Genomic DNA, 13,749 nt, shown 5'->3' on the forward strand with positions numbered 1-13,749 from the left:
TTGGGGTGGAGTACAGAAATCGATTTAAAGAGCCCTTTATATCGCTATAAAGGGCATTGTAGTGTGGACGGGTACAGCGTTAAATCGATTTAACGCTCTTTAAATCGATTTAAACACGTAGTGTAGACCAGGCCTTAGTCAGCCAAGAGCAGTCATCACAGCTCAGCACCTGCCAGGCTGTCATTGGAACACAGTGTTCCATGTTCATTGTGGAAGAGATGAGCTTTGAGGAGGAACTCAAAGGAGGATAAGGAGGTTGCGTTACGGATTCTGACTGGGAGCTGTTCCTACTTGTAAGGGACACCCTAGGTGAGAGTGTGAACATGCTTGTAAGAGAAGCAGAGAATCAGGTGATAGAAGTTGGCACCATTGGCAGAGCAAATACCGGGGCTGACCTTGATACAAGATGAAGATTATGTAAGTGGGTGGAGTGCACATTGTGAAAGGCTTTGACACTAAGGATAAACAGTCTGCATTTGATGGAGACCTATACCTTCTTTCCCATCTTTTCCCCCACCTGGATAGTAGGAGTGAGGCGCTCCATCTATTTTAGGTACTTCTCCCATCACCAGATTATCTGAGTGCCTTGCAATCTTTAGTGTATGTATCTTCACAGCTCCCCAGTGAGGTAAGGAAATGCTATTATCCCCAACTTACAGATGGGAAACTGAGACATAAAGAGACTGAGTGACTTGCCCAGAGTCACACCAGATGTTTGAGGATGAAGCAAACCCACACTCTCTACTCCCCAAGCTGTTCCTTTAACCAGTGGATCATTGTTCCTCTCACACAAATGGATAATCACTCTCTTCTGCATCAGGGAGGCCCTCTGTATTCCTGGCTCTTTGGAGGGTTGGTGGGTTGTGTGGTCAGGGGGTTATGTAGTCTCCCTCCTAGTTTGTGTTGGTGATGGGGAGTCAATAGCTGTTTCCTCTACTATCTTTTTGTATTAAGAGCCCAGGCTTTCTCTGGTGTCTTTTTCCCACCATGCATTCAATAAACCCTTCTCTCATCAGACAAGTCAGGGGGAGAAGAGGACTTGCTTCACGGTCCCAGGTCTTGGAGTGGAGCATCACTGTGTGAGAGATGCCCACAGCAGGCATCATAAGAGGAGTCTCTGATCAGTGCTTTATTAGCCATTCTGTGTGAGCAAGTAGAGCACCTAGTAATGCTGTGGATCAGACCAAGCTCTACAGTGCAGTGACTGGGGGGAAGCAGTGCTGAGACCTGAGATCTAGGTCTCTGCCACTGACTTGCTGTAGTGTGATGTGTTTGAAGGGCTGCCAGTTCAGATGCTCAAAGGGGGACACAGCCAAAGTGATGATCTGAGAAGATCATCTTAGCTGTACATGCCCTTGATATAACAGGGGTTTATTTCATCTATATTGGTTATCTACAAGGAATTCCACTGTGATAGTGAGTTTTAGGGTCCAATTAATTATCATTATTATTTATATTGCCATAGCAGCTGAGAACCACAGTCACAGACCAGGACCCCACTGCTAGGTGGTGTACAAACACAGAATCTTCCCCTTTTATTTTTGTGATTCTTTTGCTTGTCATACAAGTTTTTCTTTCTGTATTGATTTTGTGTTTTGCATACTGTGTTCTTTCTGCCTGGGAAGGGGCGGGGCAGGGAACAGAGGCATGCTGGCTTAGTCCCTTTATCAGTAATGTAATGAAATATACCCATTATGTGATTGAAAAAAATGCAAGGTGAGTTCCCTGTTTGGAAATTATACTAGACTTAAGCATAAATTGGATGGATAGGTCCAAGTTCTGATCTCAGTTTTACCAAGATGCTGGCCCACAGTCATTCTTGACTATGTATTCTGATTTGCATGCTTATTTTTAATCCAAAATTTATTTACACTTTATTTACAAATGAAAGGAAGAAAGCAGTAGCTAGAGGAGAAATTATTATCTGATTGTCAGGTCATAAAACTGGGTAAGGATGCATGAACTCTGTTTGCTGCTCTGCCACTGAATCACTGTGTGACTTTGGTAAAATCCCTTACCTGCTCCAGGCCTATACTGCTTGTTCTGCCCAGTTTCAGCAGTGTAAATAGGGCAAAATGTGCCCTAACAAGTCAGATGGGGATTCCCCAGCTGCTATAAGGCCAACTTAGCCTTATAACACCCAGCTCTGGTGTAGGGGATGATTTGGGGTGTGGCTGGCACACTGCAGTGATTCCTTGGGGCTAATAGCAGCTTACACAACTTAGAAATGCAGACCTGATGAAAAGCCTATTGTGACATATAGCTATATCCCAGTTTGCCATGTGTGAAATAAGTATATGCATTAACACTACCTTCCAATCCCATGTCAGAATTGTGAGACTTAGTTAACCCATCTTTGTAAAGTGCTTTGGGATTGATGGATGAAAGTTGCTATATAAGTACAAAAATGTGATCAATTATCACTATTCTTGTTAGCTATGTGTAACAAAGAGCTTTAATTAAGACCTAAATTAACCTACATGTAGAAGAGCTGGAACTCAACCCTGTCCTAGAAAATCACCTGACAAAGTGTTAAAACAGGATACCAATTTACAGATGTAAGACAGAGAATTTAGAGGAACTTGCTGTGCCCTTTACTGGGGAGAAGGGAAAAAGCAGCTCTGGCTTACTATTTGCCTACTATTTACCCATAATTCCACCAGCTAAGTGTTGTTTAGGTTAGAATTGGTTTAAGTTATAATGCAAATGTGTGATAATATATATCCTTACTATTTAATGAAAGGGCATAGGAATTGTGCTAAATGGGTCCTGGATGAGGAACCAACATCAGGTAATAAGATTTGAACTAAGGTTGGATAATGAAGCTTGTGCCCAGCAAGATGAGAGAGGCAATGTTCTCTTCTAGTGATAAGGAGTTGGAGATGTATCTAAAAAGTCATACTGTTCTTGGTTTCCTAGTTGAACATCCTGGAGCTTATAGAAGGAATATGTAGGGTTGAACTGGCAGTGAAGTGGGGGCAGACTCCACAACTGGACTGGTGGAGTGGAATGGGTACTATGGTGGGTAGCCCAACGGAGGAGAGCTATCCCTATCCTAGAGAGTGACTCAGCTGATGAGTGGGATTTCAGAGGGTGAGGTTTGTGGTGGACAGAGTTTTGGATCTCCATCAGATATACTTTTATTGAGCCACTGGGGAGGGAAGGTTGACCAAACTCCTGGTTTGTTGACTTAAGTGCCTTACATTTTTACAGGAGATTTCCATGTTCTTTTGATTGTGTTTCCTTTCCCTGCAATAAAAGATTATTCTTCCATATTCAAGAAATGCTTACAAATGGGAAAAATATTGTCTGCAAAGGTGACCCAGGGATGATTTATCTTCCAAAGCAGACATAAGCGTGGGTCTAGGGGAAGGGGCCTAGGCATCGTTTTAGTTATTTTCCAAGAACTAAACAACTTGGATCCACTGGAATGGGTTACCTAAGGAGGTGGTGGAATCTCCTTCCTTAGAGATTTTTTAAGGTCAGGCTTGACAAAGCCCTGGCTGGATTTAGTTGGGGATTGGTCCTGCTGTGAGCAGGGGGTTGGACTAGATGACCTCCTGAGGTCTCTTCCAATCCTGATATTCTGTATTCTACGATTCTATGAATGTTTCTTAGTGTACTTGGCAGAAAGATTACACAACCATTAGCTCATGAGAATAGTCTCTCATCGGTAGGCAGGACAGAGTTAAAGAAAATTCTAAAATAAAGCAAAATATAATTAAAATTTGTCTCTTCCTCTCTTTCTGTAAGGCCTAGTCTACGCAATTTTTGGACTGATTTAACTATTTCAGTTAGGGGAGTGGTTTTATACCAGTGTAGTTAAATCAGTACATCCCCTTGTATAGATGCAGATACATAGGTATAAAAGTTCTTATACTGGTATTGATTATTTCTATACATTTACTGAAATAAGCAATTCCAGTATAAGCACCTTTATCCTGGTATAACTGCTTCCAAACTATCGCCATTTTCCTCTTCAGCTATATCCATTTCTAAATCTATATACTGTATATACTCATTCATTAGCCCATTCATTTATAAGCCAACCCCCCAGAATGGATAGGTAAAAATAGCAAAAACTGTATGACTCTTTCATAGAATCATAGACTTTAAGGTCAGAAGGGACCATTATGATCATCTAGTCTGACCTCCTGCACAAAGCAGGTCACAGAATATCACCCACCCACTCCTGTATCAAACCTGTGTCTGAGCCATTGAAGTCCTCAAATCATGGTTTAAAGACTTCAAGGTGCAGAGAACCTTCCAGCAAGTGACCCGTGCCCCACGCTGCAGAGGAAGACGAAACCCCCCCAGGGCTTCTGCCAATCTGCCCTGGAGGAAAATTCCTTCCCAACCCCATATATGGTGATCACCTAAACCCTAGCATGTGGGCAAGACTCACCAGCCAGACACCCAGGAAAGAATTCTCTGTAGTAACTCAGATCCCACCCCATCTAACATCCCATCACAGGCCATTGGGCATATTTACCGCTAATAGTCAAAGACAAATTAAATTGCCAAAATTAGGCTATCCCATTATACCATCCCTTCCATAAAATTATCAAGCTTAGTCTTGAGACCAGATACGTCTTTTGCCCCCACTACTCCCCTTGGAAGGCTGTTCCAGAACTTCACTCCTCTGATGGTTAGAAACCTTTGTCTAATTCCAGTCTAAGCTTCCTGATAGCCAGTTTATATCCATTTGTTCTTGTGTCCGCACTGGTACCGAGCTTAAATAATTCCTCTCCTTCCCTGGTTTTTATTCCTCTGATATATTTATAGAGAGCAATCATATCTCCCCTCAGCCTTCTTTTGGTTAGGCTAAACAAGCCAAGCTCTTTGAGTTTCCTTTCACATGACAGGGTTTCCATTCCTCGGATCATTCTAGGACACTTTCTCTGAACCTGTTCCAGTTTGAATTCATCCTTCTTAAACATGGGAGACCAGAACTGAACACAGTATTCCAGATGAGGTCTCACCAATGCCTTGTATAATGGTATTAACACCTTTCATAAGCTGACCCTATATTTCAGGGGTTGGCCCATCACAGTAAGCCGCTGGTGGGTCGGGATGCTTTGTTTACTTGGAGCATCTGCAGGCATGGAGCCCCTCAGCCCCTGGTGGCTGCGGTTCCCCGTTCCCATCCAATGGGAATGACAAATCATAGCCACTGGGAGCTGAGGGGCTCCATGCCTGCAGATGCTCCAGGTAAACAAAACTACAATGTATTAGATCAGGGATCGGCAACTTTTGGTGTGCAGCCCAACAGGGTAAGCAAGCTGGTGGGCCGGGCCGGTTTGTTTACCTGCCGTGTCCACAGGTTCAGCCGATTGCAGCTCCCACTGGCCGTGGTTTGCCGCCCCAGGCCAAGGGGGGCGGTGAGAAGCAGTGCGGGCCGAGGGATGTGCTGGCCGCCACTTCCTCCCACCCCCATTGGCCTGGAGTGGCGAACCGTGGCCACTGGGAGCCGCGATTGGCCAAACCTGCGGACGCAGCAAGTAAACAAACCGGCCCGGCCCACCACGTGCTACAAAAACTGTGTGTAGATAAAGCTGAAAAGGCAAAGTCTCTCTCTAAGTTTTCTTCCCTGATATGTATGCACACATGTGGGCCCCTATCTCAGTCACACTATCCATTCCTCTTTCCTCTCCTTCAACAGCAGCATCAGTTCATTTCCACATTTTTTGCTCACATGACAAAAATAATATGAAGACAACAAATGGGCACAGTTGAGTCCTAGACAACCCTGTTTCCTAAATATATAGAAACATGCCAGGCCTACCTACATGCATACTACTGCCCTGACTGGTTTCTGGCAGCATCTAAAACAGAACACAGTGAGCATCTCAAATTATTTAAAGGGATACTACCCTATTTCTCTTACTTTTGTGGCTTTTGCTTTTCCCCCCTCATTTCCATTTTTTCTCTGAAACGGCTCTTAATTAATAGTATCTAATATTTATGTATCGCCTCCCTGTGCCCTGAAACCTTTCTTTCTCTCCATATTCTTCCTTTGTCTGTTTCTTTCCTGACACTCATGGCCAGCTCCAGGCTGGGGGCGGCATGTCCGGATCTTTGGCAGCAATTTGGTGGCGGGTCCCTCAGTGCCTCTCAGAGGGAAGGACCGGCCACCGAATTATGAAGCAGTGCAGTAGAGCAGCCACAGAAGTGCCACTGATAGCGGCTTTTTTTTTGTTTGTTTTGCCAATTGGGGCAGCAAAAAAGCTGGACCCGGCCCTGTTGACACTTTTCTCTTTCAATTTTCTCTCCTGTCTTTCTGGAGAGATTTCAATGAGAATTGGCAATACTGGACATATTTGGTGGGTTTCTTCAAGCCATAACTCCTGAAGTCATGTGATTATGCAAGACTCTCAGCTTTCGTAAAAAAAAATAGGGCCGTTTATTGCTGTTGTGGCTTGGGAAACAGCCTGAAAAAGTGACCTCCGAAATGCTCATAAACCAGCAGGAAAATAAAGATCCAAAAAATTATAATGAAAAAAAAATCCTATTTTTTAAGCCAGTCCCATTGTTTGAGGGGTCCTGGCTCATAATTTTGAACTAGGATTGACAGTCTTGCATTACTCCTCTCTCTCTCTCTCTCCTTTTCTCCCTTTTCTTTTTAGGAGTGTATATTGCAAGTGCTAAAGCACTTTTCTGAATTGGGGCCTTAATCCCTGGGTGCTTCCTTCCTCTCCTTGCTGCTCTGCTCCTTCACCTTTCCAATACCTCCACCCCCACAAGCCAAACAGCAGCACAGAGTAATGGGTGAGCACAGAGAGGGAAGATCTGAAGAGTCTAGTTCGGTGACTGAAGTGTGGTTCAGAGCTTAGCTTCTTAATTAAACATTAATTTCGCTTTATTGCTCCGTGTGGAGTCGCGTGGGTGCAGGAAGTACAGAGCAGGGCAGCAGTGCTGGCTCTATCCCCACTCCCTCCCCCTACGTGGCTCCACAGGGAGCAGCAGAGGGCAACTGGTGAGTATAATTAAGAAGCTGAGATCTTAAAGAGCTTAATGACACTGTGCTCACCACCTACTCTGCTGCTCCCCACTCTGCCGTCTGGCTTGTAGCAGTGGAGGTCAGGGCTCAAGGAGAAGCAAACAGAGCTGGGTCAAAACACTTCGATAAAAGGTTTTGCCATTAAAAAAATGCTGATTCATTGAACCAAAATATTTCAAGAAAGTGTATCAGTTTTGATGAAAATTTTGTCAGGAAGGTTTCTCTAGATCAGGATGGATTTTCTGGTCAAAACTAGAGAGACACACCCAGCATAGCTAATAGCTTGGTGACTGAGGTGCTCACCTGGGATCTGAGAGATCTTGCTTCAAGCTCCTGCTGTCTAGTTCAGAGCCAGGACTTGAACCCATGACTCCTACGGGAGTACCCTGCTCATTGGGCTAATGGCTATACTGGGGTTTGGTGTCTCATAATTTTGTATGAAAAATTTCAAAGGGTCTTTTTGGTCCAATGTGGAACAAAAACAAATTTTGAAACCTCAACATTTTTCATGAAATAGAATTGTTGGTGTTTGGCCAGCTTTCAAAGGTGGGCAGGAGATGGCAACAAGCTCCCTGAAGTGGGCAGCAGAGGGCTGTGTGGAGGAAGAATGGAGATGTATGGAGGAAGTATAAGTACATTTATCCTCACATACCACCCCAGCACACGTCCAGCACAGGGAGGCAAAGAAGAATCTATGGTTCCTTCTTGATACACACTGGCAATCTGTTCACGACCAGGAGCATAATGTTTGATCATCTTTATCTTGGTACAGTAAGCTACACACGTTATTAATGGTATTATCCATCTCTCTTGAAAATCTGGTCACGCTGGATAAAATAGCATTTCTTTTGATCTTTAATATACTGGCCATTAACCTAACTCAGTATCACCTTGTACTCATATTATGAGACAAGATAAAAAGAGAGGACTGATAGTTTTTTCATTATATCCTTCATAGTTATCTGTATATCTCACCACGGAACACTCTAAATCTCCTTTCCAGGCTAAATGCTCTTTTGTTAATGTTATGGAGCCAAATCCACCTTCACTCTGTGCAACCCCACTCTGCTCAACAGGGGAGCACAAGATGCATGACCAATTGCAGAATTTGATGAATTGTTTCCAAAAAGACTAATGGAACAGCATGACTGATCATTCTCACACCAGCCAAAGCCTTTTCTTTCAACACCAATGCTAATGGCTGGACTGGGATGTTAAAAAAAAGTCTGAGGTCATTTGGAGACCAAATCCCATTGACTTGCTTGGCATTTGGGAATTACCTTAGGCACCTTTACAAATCCCAGGCTACATTAGTTGAAATCTTGAAGGCTGAGGTTGGGATTTTCCAAAGCACCTGTGTGACTGAGGACAGGTCTACACTACGGGGTTACGTTGACCTAAGTTACACAACTCCAGCTACGTGGATAACATAGCTGGAGTCGACGTAGCTTAGGTTGACTTATTGCGGTGTCTACACCGTGTTAGATTGACGGGAAAAACTCTCCTGTTGACTTATCTTATGCGTCTCATTCCAGTGGAGTACCAGAATTGATGGGTGAGTGATCTGCAGTCGATTTAGCCTGTCTTCACTAGACCTGGTAAACCAACCCTGGGTGGATCGATCACTGCAGCGTTGATCCACGGTAAGTGTAGACATGCCCTTAGAGTCACATGTCTCGTGAAAAGTAACACAGTATGCCCAGGGACCTTCAATAAGATTTGTGCTCCTCGGGCACCCAGGTGGTTTGGAAAAAATCACACCAAGTTTTCATTAGACCACATTATCATTTCAATATTTAAAGGTATACCCTATGATTGATTAAAATGAAATAGAATATAAATATTTAGATGTCTCCTTAATTATTTATGATTATACAGGCCAAGTCCTGTAGTCCTTATTCAAACAGAGCTACTGTTGATTTACAGCATGTAAAGCCAGAGTGCTGCAGAGGCATGCAACATTTTACAGTATTGAGTATGCAAAAAACAAGGTCCCTGGTGAGATGAGAATGGATTTGTATCCAAACACATAGTGGAAAGTAAACAGAGATAGATCACCTAATGCTCTGTTGTGGTCTAAGCTGCCAAATTCCAGCTTTGAATCAGTAGATAATGAAGTAAGATGATTCTACCCTGACTACGGCTGAATGAAGTTTAGTGGATTATGGGGCAAAGTTCTTCTTGTAGTAAACAATGTGGCACTTCCAGTGTGGGATACAATATGCAGTGCATCACTAGAGCAGAAGATATTCATCAGATTGAAAGGCTACCAGGCTGGTTTTACAAGTGTAAAGGTTGGTTTCGGAAGCTATTAAAATAGCTCTGGCATATTTCAGAATCTCCCTGAGATACCATCAGAGCCTTGCACAAACCATGGTCAGCAAAAATGATTCAGTAGAATCATAGAAAAGTAGGGCTAAATGGGACCTCTAGAACAAGGTTTCTCAACCTGTGACTTGGTGCCCAAAATTGGATTGGCAGACTGTTTTGAAGGGTGGCGTGGCAACTCCAGGGGCTGGCTGGGCTCACCTCCCTGCTCCAGGCACTGCAACCATTGAGGTCTCAGTGCCACTCAAGTTTAGCCCAGCTGTCATGATGACAGGAGTCTCGGAAGGCCAAGTCTGAGTGAGTGTCACTGCACCCCCAAGAGCCAGGTCATAACTCCACTCATACAAATTTGGTCCAGTTAGGACAGTGGGGCCAAACCTGAGTGGTGCTGCAACCTCAGAGGTTACAACACCCAGAGCGGAGAACCAAACCCAGCCAGCCTGACAGCATAGGAGCTGCTGCTCTCAGGTGAGTGTTGGGCAGGACCCAACCTCTCCCCCCCTGGGGGGGGGGGCAGAATCTGACTGAAACTGCACTATTTACTGGGTTGGGACAGGCCATAACATTTACAAATGGATCCTGAGCCCAAAAAGGTTGAGAATCACTGCTCTAGAAGTCATCAAGTCCAACCCCCGAGCTGAGGCAGGACCAAATAAACCTAAACTGTCCCTGGTAGCTGTTTGTACAACCTGTTCTTAAAACCTCCAATGCTGGGAATTCCACAGCCTCCCTTGGAAGCCTATTCCAGAGTTTAACTACACTTATAATTAGAAAGCTTTTCCTAATATCTAACCTAAATCTCCCTTGCTGTAGATTAAGCCCATAACTTCTTGTCTAGTCATAAAAGGCATGGACATGAAGAGCAATTGTTCAGTCCTTTTTGTAACAGCCCTCAGCATGTTTGAAGACTGTTAATAAGTCCCCCTGAGTCGTCTTTTCTCAAGACTATACACATCCAGGTTTTTTACATCTTTTCTCATAAGTCTGGTTTCTCAGCCTCTTATTATTTTGTTGCTCGCCTCTGGGCACTCTCAAGTTTATCCACATCTTTCCTAAAGTGTGATTCTCAGAATTGGATACAGGACTCCAGCTGAGGCCTCACCAGTGCCAAGTAGAGCTGGACTATTACCTCTTGTATCTAAGGCCTGGTCCACACTGGGGGGGAGAGGATTGATCTAAGTTACGCAACTTCAGCTACATGAATAATGTAGCTGAAGTCAATGTACTTAGATCTACTTACCGCGGTGTCTTCACTACGGTGAGTTGACTGCTGCCGCTCCCCCATTGATTCCGCCTATGCCTCTTGCTGAGCAGGAGTACAGGAGTCGATGGGAGAGCACTCTGGGATTGATTTATCACATCTAGACTAGACATGATAAGCCGATCCCCGTTGGATCAATCGCTGCTCGCCGATCCGACTGGTAGTGAAGACATATCCTTACATACGACACTCATGTTAATACACTCTAGAACATTAGCCTTTTTCACAACTGCCCCACATTATGATCCACCATAACCCCCCAGATGCTTTTCAGCAGGACTGCTTTTCACCTGGACAGTTATTCCCTATTTTGTAGTTGTGTATTGGACTTTTTCCTTCCCCAGTGAAGTACTTTGCACTTGTCTGTATTGACTTTCATCTTGTTGATTCAGATCAATTCTCCAATTTGTCAAGTTCATTTTGAATTCTAATCCTATACAGTATTCCAAAGAATGAGAAACCTCCCCCAGCTTGATGTCATTCATGAATGTTATAAACACACTCTCCATTCCATAATCCAAGTCATTAATGAAAATATTGTCTAGTACTGGACCCAGGAGTAGGAACCATCCTGGTGAATAAGGATGGTCTTTTATGAGTATATATTGTGTTATGTAATGGAAATGGCCCACTATTCTCAGCTAATCAAATATAGCATTTAACAGGCTATACGGCAGTTCAATGTGATAATATGTGGGATGTAACAAACCCCCTTTTTGGAATTTGTTGCACATCAAAGCAGCACAGCGAGCCTTGCATTCCACTCTATGCCAACTACAAATTCAGGTAGTAAAATGATAGGTAAATTTGGTTATTCTTTCAGTGCTTCACAAGCAAAATATATAAAATTACACAGCATGTCAAATATAGCAATAATCAGCCTATTTATACTGATATTAACTTAGCCACTGCCAGTTGGGGACCAACGTTTTGCTTTATCTGCTAGTAATTTGTACCACATTGTAACATTTGCTGGAATGGTGAATGTGATTTTGGAGCCAGCTCATATATCAATTAAAGTATTCACTGAGCACTGGAAGGTAATGGCATTATTAGATGTCTTTCCTTCTGCTTTTAGTGACAGAACCTTGCTGCCTTTAGCAATCCTGTGAATGGATGAGTAATTTAGCTTTAATTATGTAGTAGTATTTCTGCACAAAACAGATCAATATTCTGTATCAAAATGTTAAGCGTTGTTGTGGGGAGCATGAGCTCTTCCTGATGATAGCTGTTGCCCAAATATCCCAAATGCCCAGGACTTCTGTCTGGTGGTGTAGCAGGCCAGGCAACCATAGAGCTCTGGTACTTATTTTGACTATGCCCCCCCTTAAGATTAATCAAAAATAGTGAGAGATGTTGTCCATGGGAACAGAAGGGACTGGAATCTCCATAGCTTTGATACACCTGGGTGGATGTGGCTTAATAACAAAGACAGCTGACATTCTGTTTGTAGAAGAGACTCATTCTCCATTGCTGCACACCTTCACTCTCATTTACAGCTGGACCAAAACCTATAAAACTATTGCTCCCATTTGGTCAAATGTTACAGTTCCTTTTGAGAGGTATAAATGTGCAAGGCAGTGAAGAATCAGGCCCTCCATAGGAGCTTGATCTTCTATTAAACCTTTAGTCAAGAGATAAGACTGGTATCATAAAAGAGATAGAAGCAAAGGATAACCTCTGGTGATGAAACAATGAAACACATGACAGAAAACCTTTGTCCTAATTCCCTGAAGGCTTTTGAGCCACAGAAATAGTTTCTTCACCCTCAGAGGAGTATGGGATGGAATGCTGTGAGCAGAAGGCGTCTCTCAGGCTGCCTTCAACTATGCCGGGGGGGCACGAGGGGAGAAGGGGGAGGAGGGGAGAGGGACAAGTCTACTTGAAAGCACTCAGAGAAGTGAGGATGAATTAACTAAAGATGTGCAGTTAAAGCACATTAGTTAAAGTTAAACCCCTATGTGGGTGCTCTCTTCAGAAGTAAAGTGGCCAAATACTTCACAGCAGTGCTGTGAAGGTGAATTAATATTTGTGAAGTGAAATGGGGGTGCTATGCCCATTTTACAGATGGGAGAATTATGTCAGAGGCCAAGTTCCTCACAGGTATTTATGACCTTAACTCCGATTGAAATCAATAGGAGTTAGGTGCCTAAATGCCTGTGAGGTTCTGGGCCAGATAAATTGGGGCCAAAATTGCCAAAAGTATGCACTAATTTTGGGTGCCAAATTTAAGAAATCTAGGGCTTGATTTTTCAGAGTACCTAACATTTTTATGTATCAGAGGGGTAGCCATGTTCGTCTGGATCTGTAAAAGCAGCAGAGAATCCTGTGGCACCTTATAGACTAACAGACGTTTTGGAGCATGAGCTTTCGTGGGTAAATACCCACTTCGTCGGATGCATGACATTTTTATAGCACACCTTCAATTTACTTTAGTTGCAGTTGTGACTGCTCAGCACTTCTGCAAACCTGGCCCCAGATTCTCAAGTCAGGACCTCAGAAAATGAGGAACACACAAATAATGGACCACCTGTCAAAATTTCAGTTTAAGTGACTTGCCCAGCATCACACAGGAACTTTGTGACACAGGCACAGGTAGAATCTCTTTGTCTAGTGTGGCATTCAAGTGACTTACCCATGAGACCATTCTTTCCATTCCTGCAATTCTCTGCCTCAGTCATTATACATCTAACTTCTGTGACAAATGAGGCAGGGGTTCTACAAAAAATGGCTTCCTTCACTGCACAACCCTGATTCATCCCCAGGGCAGGTCTGACCTCTGCACTGAATGAACTGAAGAACAGAAATTCCATCATGTGGCATCAGACTGAAACCCACACGAATCATCAGCAGAATTGGAACCTTTAGATCCATTGCACAGACCTCTACTGCTTGAGCTAATGGAGAAACAACAGTACGTTGTAATCCTCTCTGTGGACCAGATTCTGGAGGGAGATGAAAAGCACACTTTGTCAGTGACTGACAGTGGAGGACTGTTGAGACTAAAGAATCATGACCTCAGTTCCAGGTTCTGGAGGGGAATTTTCTTTAGCGATTATAGACCCTTCTGCCCCTTTCTCCTCCTTTCCCTGCTTCCCACCTGAGGTCCTGTCCCTGTCTTTTCATGTGCTCTTGTCCCCTCTCCTCCTGGATGCTGCCA

General features: G+C 43.7%; 1 long non-coding RNA gene across 1 annotated transcript in view; it reads right to left on the reverse strand.

The window, feature by feature from the left end:
- LOC142046504 (uncharacterized) overlaps window positions 1-13,531 on the reverse strand; it is an 18,308-nt gene extending 4,777 nt beyond the window's left edge. Inside the window, exon 1 of the long non-coding RNA XR_012655449.1 lies at window positions 13,473-13,531. This is a non-coding gene — a long non-coding RNA (uncharacterized LOC142046504). The remainder of the gene's footprint in view (window positions 1-13,472) is intronic.
- Between the last annotated feature and the right edge of the window lie 218 nt (window positions 13,532-13,749).

The sequence above is a fragment of the Chelonoidis abingdonii genome, chromosome 3 (genome assembly GCF_003597395.2).
Source record: "Chelonoidis abingdonii isolate Lonesome George chromosome 3, CheloAbing_2.0, whole genome shotgun sequence".
NCBI classification, from domain to species: Eukaryota; Metazoa; Chordata; order Testudines; family Testudinidae; genus Chelonoidis; species Chelonoidis abingdonii.